This window comes from Cebus imitator, unplaced genomic scaffold (assembly GCF_001604975.1).
Source record: "Cebus imitator isolate Cc_AM_T3 unplaced genomic scaffold, Cebus_imitator-1.0 Scaffold25, whole genome shotgun sequence".
In the NCBI taxonomy this organism is placed as follows: domain Eukaryota; kingdom Metazoa; phylum Chordata; class Mammalia; order Primates; family Cebidae; genus Cebus; species Cebus imitator.
In genome coordinates this window covers 4,269,685-4,277,651 of record NW_016107340.1, presented here as the reverse complement: position 1 = coordinate 4,277,651, position 7,967 = coordinate 4,269,685, and the positions used below count along the sequence as shown (strand labels likewise).

General features: G+C 37.8%; 1 protein-coding gene, 1 long non-coding RNA gene and 1 pseudogene across 2 annotated transcripts in view; 2 read left to right on the top strand and 1 right to left on the bottom strand.

Moving 5' to 3' along the window:
* LOC108300212 overlaps positions 1-7,967 on the bottom strand; it is a 93,795-nt gene that overhangs the window by 52,658 nt on the left and 33,170 nt on the right. The gene's annotated exons all lie outside the window — the stretch shown is intronic.
* The window catches only part of GPR149 (G protein-coupled receptor 149), a 91,672-nt gene that overhangs the window by 61,663 nt on the left and 22,042 nt on the right, over positions 1-7,967 (top strand). The window lies entirely within an intron of this gene.
* LOC108300210 lies at positions 4,587-7,919 on the top strand (annotated as a pseudogene).

The window sequence follows — 7,967 nt, the reverse complement described above, 5'->3', positions numbered from 1 at the left end:
CGATTCCTCAAGGACCTAGAAATAGAAATTCCATTTGACCCAGCAATCCCATTACTAAGTATATATCCAAAGGATTATAAATCGTTCTATTACAAGGACATGTGCACACGAATGTTCATTGCAGCACTGTTTACAACAGCAACGACCTGGAACCAACCCAAATGCCCATCGATGATAGACTGGACAGGGAAAATGTGGCACATATACACCATGGAATATTATGCAGCCATCAAAAACGGTAAGTTTGTGTCCTTTGTAGGGACATGGATGAACCTGGAAAGCATCACTCTCAGCAAACTGACACAAGGGCAGAAGATCAAACACCGCATGTTCTCACTCATAGGCGGGTGTTGAACAATGAGAACACATGGACACGGAGGGGAGCACTACACACTTGGGTCTGTTGGGGGGAAATAGGGATGGGTCAGTGGGGGGTGGGGAATTGGGGAGAGACAGCATGGGGAGAAATGCCAGCTATAGGTGATGGGGAGGACGGCGGCAAATCACACAGCCACGTGTATACCTATGCAACAATCTTGCATGTTCTTCACATGTACCCCAAAACCTAAAATGCAATAAAATAAATTTTTAAAAAAATTAGATATAAAGAACAAATATTTACAATTTTAAAAATCATAATAATTGTATTGGTGCCTTGGAGATTCAGACAAACTTTGTCTGAAATCTCTTTAGACCATTTCCCAGATACACTTACAAAGAATGCATTTAGATTGCAACCTGGATTTCACTCCTCACTCAAGGCACTGCCACTTTCAATGGTAATCAGCATTCAGAGTGGCCCATGCATATGATTGGTTGTGGAACTTAAGCTTCTTTAGCTTCATGATAAATGTTTCCTCCCCTGAAGTTTTCATATTTTTAATAGTTTTAATAGTTTTTAAGTTTTTCAGCTAACACAAATGTTTATTGGCTTCTTTAGTTGTAATTCTGACTACAACTAAACAGGAAAACAGGAGAAATTCGAAATCTAGCAAGATATTTCTCCATGTCCTTTCTTGGTGTGTTCAGTAAATTAACCAAGAAAATGTTTGCTCTAACTGACATCACAGCTCTGTAATCATTTTTCAGGATATTCTAAGTCAGTGATTCTCAAATCTGGCTATATATGAAAATCATACGGAGAACTCTTCACAAATATAAATTTTGGTTTCCAATTCTAAATTACTAAGTCAACATCTCCCAAAGTGAGATTATAAATGTATCTTTGTACTAAGCTCTGCTTGTATTTTTATGTGGTAAGTTCAGCACCAATCTGAGTGAGACTGGCATTTGGAAACAACAGCTCTAAAGAATAAAGATTATATGTCTGGACACTTGAAGAACAATTAGGCTCAATCAGTGTATTTAATTTTTTATAATACAGAGAGCCATTAGTTCTAAGAAGCTGGATGCCCAGATTCCTAGACTTCGACATTAGGACAGCCAATGTATTCTGAAACCCTAACAAGTTGTGGTAGAGAAAAGAAAAAAAGCACTCTGTACCGGCCCAATTAAAAAAAAAAAAGCTTTGGAGCATCACAAATTTTCACCCTGTAAAATTAAAATATACATTAGTGGATATGATTTTCCTATCCACTATATAAATAATGAATGTGAATTAAAACCAAAACTGAGAAAAATTTTAAATGCAAGTATCTTAGTAATTCTATCAATTTAAAAAGCACTATCAATCAGGTTACACAGAAACATGTAGATTTTATTAGGATGAGTACTTTTATGTATTCCTCATGTTGTTAAAATGTATATGCTATTCTCTCCCCGGGAATAAGAAGACTAGTTGAATATACCATTTTCACTTTCACAGATCTCATTTCCTCTGAAGGCAAGTGTCTGATTTCTGAAAAGTGTGCATATGAGTGATGTTCTATGTATAAATTTGTCATTAGCATTCTTTTTACTTGAGTTCCAATAATACCACTAGAATTTTCAGTTAATTTTTTCTAAGGAGTCTTTGTAATAATGTATTTTAAAAATAATTGCTTTAGTATCTGCTGTGTGGGATGGCAAGATTTTGGAGACTGTCTTCTAAATTAGTTTCAGGAAACAATTTTCTACATACTATTAGTTGCTATGTAAGTAGTGGGAAGAAAGAATACTTAAAAGTGGAATAAAGATCAGAGCAGTCTTTCATACTGCTTTAAGCTTGAGACTTGAAATTTTACTTTGTATTTTCTTCAAAAGATAAATTAGTTACATTCAGTTTTGTCTTAAAAATAATGACTTGATTGTTTTTAGTAAAAATAGCATATGCTCATTATTTGTAAAATTCAAGCAGCACAGAAAACTATCAAAAAGAGAGAGGCATCTAACCTAAAATTATACTACCCAGAAATTATCATAGGTCTCTATGCACATATGCAGAAAGAACAATGAATGGATGTTTGGATGGACAAATGGAAAATCATTTTGTATCTCCAATCCCTGGAGTAGTATCTGGTTCATATTAGGTACTCAAAAAAATATATATAGTGAATGAATAAATCGAATTATACTATCTATTTTTTATGGTGCCACACTGCCCAGGTTGGAATTCCAATTCTACCACTTACTGTCTGACCTTGAAAAAGATACTTAACATCTGTGCATCTCAGTTTTCTCATCTGTAAAACAGGGATAATCATAATACAAACCTTCATCACGGACATTCTTAAGTGAAATTGTTGGTTTATTTTTTACTCTATATGTGCAGTGATTAAATATACAGTGGCTACTAAGAAAATGTGGTGCCACTGTCTTGATTCTTGTTAAACTGCCAGCAGTTTTACCCGTCATTGCTTTAGGTACTATTGGTGAAAATGTTAACACAATGAAAATGGCAAATAAAGCAGTTTTTACCACAGACTCCCTGAAACTGCCTGCAGCCCCCATTTTGAGAATCATTACTTTAAGCCATCTCTTGCCAAAATGGAATTCACTCAGAGCAAGAATTCTCAGGATTTTTTCAAATCGTCTTGTTTCTGGGCAACTGCTTATGGAAGTAGATGAATATTTTGTTTCTGTTTGGTGGCCACCACCACTTTTTTTTTTTTTTTTTTTGAGATGAAGTCTCACTCTGTTGCAATGGTGCTATCTCAGGTCACTGCAACCTGTGCCTAGTGGATTCAAGCAATTCTTCTGCCTCAGCCTCTGGAGCAGCTGGGACTACAGGGGCGCGCCAGCTAACCTCTGTATTTTTAGTAGAGACAGGGTTTCACCATGTTGGCCAGGATGGTCTTGACCTTGTGATCTGCCTGCCTCAGCCTCCGAAAGTGCTGGAATTATACACGTGAGCCACCGTGCCCGGCCTGGTGACTACCACCCTTAGAAGCTTATGCATGAGACTGGACCCTCTCCTTATTTGGTTGCTGCTAGTGAATCTAAAACTGTTTACTTTCTTCATTTTACTGGATGAGAAAGATTCTGTGATTGGACTACCTTCCACCACCTTCATCCATAAATGTGTTTGGGTTTTTGAATTAATTAAAATCATCATATTTTTTTCTTCATTATTTTGTTAAGTTTTCTCTTCCATTGCTTAAGAATTTATATCCATTACAGTTTAGTCAGAGGAGCAAAAATGCTATGGCTATTATAAAATAAGAGATTTAGTTTAGAATCATGGATAAAGCTGGAAAAGGAGAGGACTTGAAGAGAAGTTTGAGAATCAGAGACGAGTTACCACTCAGTCAGTTTGAGAAATCAAGTAAGTCTAGCCAACAAACTAGTACCACAAAGGGGAAATTTGTGGAGTGGTCTATGAAAAGCTGTTGTGTCTGAGTAACCACAGCCTCTGTGGGCCTATAGCCAAGCATCTGGGGTAGATCTGAGGCATTGTTGGTCAACACTACCAGTAGTCAAGAAAAACTAGATGTGGAGCAGAAGGGAGTGATGACAAGCTGGCACCTGTCTGGTACTCCTTCTTCTGCCTGTCTCTGATTCTACCTGTGAAAAGATTTTCAAATGGTTATAGCCACTGCTTTTTCCACTTTCCAAATAGCATGCAACTACCTTTCTTGGCCAACTTTAATCTGGAGAGATACAAGTCAGAGGCTTATGGAAAATGTAATTAATTCCCAGCTTAGTTTCACTGACAAGAATAGAAACTACCAAAGTATAACGCCACATTTTATATTTTTAAGGGATAAATATTAAACTTATCAAATTATTTTCTAGATAAGAAGTATCACAAAAATTTCTTATACCCTTATTTTGCACACAAAAAAACTGAGAAGAAAATTCCATTGATTTAGATAATGCATGCTATCCATATAGGTTCTATGAAGTTAAATGATTTTTTCACCAGGGTTAAAATTATTAACATTACAGTCATATGGAAGTCATCCTTAATTTTTTATAACCTAAGGACTTCTTCTGGTTTATTCATTTCAGAATCTTATGGTTTGGCAAAAAAATCAATGTAAAATGAGGTTTCTTGCAAAAATTTGATCATTTTTGATCAGAATGGTTCATCATTTTCAATATCAGTGTCATGTGAATAACGCATTAGCCTCACTTCCTTTCACACTGTCGCTGCTCATATTGTGGTTCTGGTCATTGTGCCTGGAGAGAGGCAGTGGTGGCTAGTAATGTCTGGGAAACTCCTCTGGAGTGGGGACATTATGGAGCTGCAAGCACCTTGGAGGAGTCTGAGAGCCAGAATAAGAGGCAAAATGTATTTATTGAAACTAATTTGTACCACACTCTTTGCTGAGCACCAAGGAGCTTAAACTAAATAAGTAAAGAAATGGTCCCTGCTCTCAAGGAGCCTGTAGAGGAGTTGTAGAGTCTTTCCTCCTCTCACCCCATTGCCCTCCAAAAAGAAAAGGGAAAAGGGAAAAAAAAATCCTGAAACACTCAAGAGGATCACAAGATGCTGAAAAATGCACAGGTAAAATTTTTACCGGAGACATTTGACCTGGAAAAAAGAAATCAGCTGAAGCGGCTAAGGTAGCAGTATTCAAAGGCGGACATTCAACAAAAGAATGAGACTTATTTTGTATATCCTTAGAAAGCAGAATCTACCCCTCTTACCTTATCACTAAGAGCTTTATGAATATTGCAGTTTTGGATAAGGGATTATGGACCTGTACTTCCCTTATAGGGTTGTTATGAAGATTTAAACAAGATAAGCTGAAAACACATTACATAGTGCTGAAAACACATTATATAGTGACAGAAGGAAGTCAAGGCACCATTATGACTCAGATGAAAAATCAGAAATAAGAGAAAATAGCATTACAGATGACCTGGATGCTCCCAAGGCCAAAAAACTAAAATGAAAGAAAAGCTAAATGGAGACACTAAAGAAGGATTTAATAGACTTTCAGATAATTCTCTAAATCTCATAAGTCAAGAAGAAAAGATCTACCAAATGGAGATACTGATGAATATGAAAAAAAATCAAAGCGAGTATCATCCTTAGATAGTTCTACTCATAAACCAAGTGATAATAAACTAGAGAAGACCTTAACACATGAACAGAAAGAAGGAGCCTTCTCCAATTTTCCTATTTCTGAAGAGACTATACAGCTTCTGAAAGGTCGAGGCATAACATACCTCTTTCCTTTTCAAGTTAAAACCTTTGTTCCTGTATACAAAGGAAAAGATTTAACAGCTCAAGCATGGACAGAAACAGGAAAGACATTCTTTTTTGCTAGTCCCTTGATTGAAAGACTCCAGAGAAATCAAGAAACAATTTTAAAAAGCCGCTCACCAAAGGTACTTGTTCTGGCTCCAACAAGGAGGCTGGCAAACCAAGCAGTCAAAGACTTCAAAGATATAACTAGGAAACTCAGCATGGTGTGTTTTTATGGTGGAACATCATATCGAAGCCAAATTAATCATATTTAAAATGGTATTGACATCTTGATTGAAACCCCTGGTCATATTAAAGACCATCTGCAGAGTGGTTGATGAGATCTTTCTAAACTGTGCCATGTTGTGCTTGATGAAATGGATCAAATGTTAGATTTAGGTTTTGCTCAGCAAGTTGAAGATATTATTCACGAATCCTATAAAACTGATTCTGAAGACAATCCTCCGACTACTTTCTTCTGCAACTTGCCCAAGTGGGTATACAAAGTTGTAAAAAGGATACATGAAATCCAGATATGAACAGGTTGACCTTGTTGGAAAAATGACTGAAAAGGCTACAACTCCTGTGGCACATTTGGCCATCCAGTGTCACTGGTCTCAGAGGCCAGCACTTCAAGTCTACAGTGGGTCTGAAGGGTGGGTATTATTATTTTTTTAATATATTTTTTACTGTACTTTAGGTTCTGAGGTACATGTGCAGTTCATGCAGGATTGTTGCATAGGTACATACATGGAAATGTGGTTTGCTGTCTCCAACCCCCCAACACGTATATCTGGCATTTCTCCCCAAGTTATCCCTCCTCAACCTCCCTACCCCCTGCTGTCCCTCCCCTAGTCCCCCACCAACAGACCCCAGTGTGTGATGCTCTCCTCCCTGTGTCCATGTGTTCTTATGGTTCAACACCCACCTATGAGTGAGAACATGTGATATTTGATTTTCTGTTCTTTTGTCAGTTTGCTGAGAATGATGGTTTCCAGATTCATCCATGTCCCTACAAAGGACATGAACTCATCGTTTTTTATGGCTGCATAGTATTCCATGGTGTATATGTGCCATATTTTCCTTGTCCAGTCTATCATTGATGGGCATTTGTGTTGGTTCCAGGTCTTTGCTATTGTAAACAGTGCCGCAATGAACATACATATGCATGTGTCTATATAATAGAACCGATTTATAATCCCTTGGATATATATTCAGTAATGGGATTGCTGGGTCAAATGGAATTTCTATTTCTAGGTCCTTGAGAAATTGCCACACTGCCTTCTGCAATGGTTGAACTAATTTACACTCAGGTGGGCTATTATTTTTTGTGAGACCAAGAAGCATGTAACTGAAATGGCCATGAGTCCACACATAAAACAGAATTCCCAGTGTTTACATGGGGACATTGCAGTCACAAAGAGAAATTACACTAAAAGGCTTCAGAGAAGGTAGTTTTAAAGTCTTCACGGCAACCAGTGTGACTGCCTATGGTTTGGACATTCATGAAGTTGACCTGGTGATTCAACGTTCTCCTCCTCAGGATATTGAGTCCTATATCCATTGCTCTGGATAAACAGGTAGAGCTGGATGGACAGTGATTTATATATGTTTTATCAATGAAAAGAAGCAGGTCAACTAAGACATGTGGAACAAAAAGCAATAATTGCTTTTAAACATGTAAGTGTTCTTTCCACAATGGATTTAGTTAAATCTAAAAGCATGGATGCCATCAGGTCTCTGGCTTCCATTTCTTATGCTGCTGATTTTTTCCAACCATCAGCTCAGAGACTGATAGAAGAGAAAGGGGCAGTGGATGCACTGGCTGCAGCTTTAGCCCACATTTCTGATGCATCAAGCTTTGAACCATGATCTTTGATCACCTCTCATAAGGGGTTTGTGACCATGACTCTGCAAAGCCTAGAGGAAATACAGGATGTCAGCTGTGCTTGGAAAGAACTTAATAGAAAGCTGAGTAGTAATACAGTGTCTCAGATTACCAGAATGTGCCTCCTGAAAGGAAATATGGGTGTTTTCTCTGATGTTCCTACAACTGAGTCAGAAAGGTTATAGAAAGAGCGGCAGAATTCTGACTGGATACAGGTACTCTCAGTGCCAGCCAAATTATCTGAAATTGAAGAATATTATGATGGTAACACATCTTCTAATTCCAGACAGAGGAGTGGCCAGTTGGCAGGTCAGGCTAGTCAGGTGGTCGATCTGGTGGCCAGTCAGGTAGACAGAGTCGATGGGGAGTCACTCAGGAAGTTGACAAGATGGTAGAAGACAAAGTGGGAATAGAAATCAACCAAGAAGTGGGGACCACATATGGAGTTTTGACTGAATATTTGATAGTTAATGTGCCAGTGTGAGCTTGCCTGTTTCTGCCTAA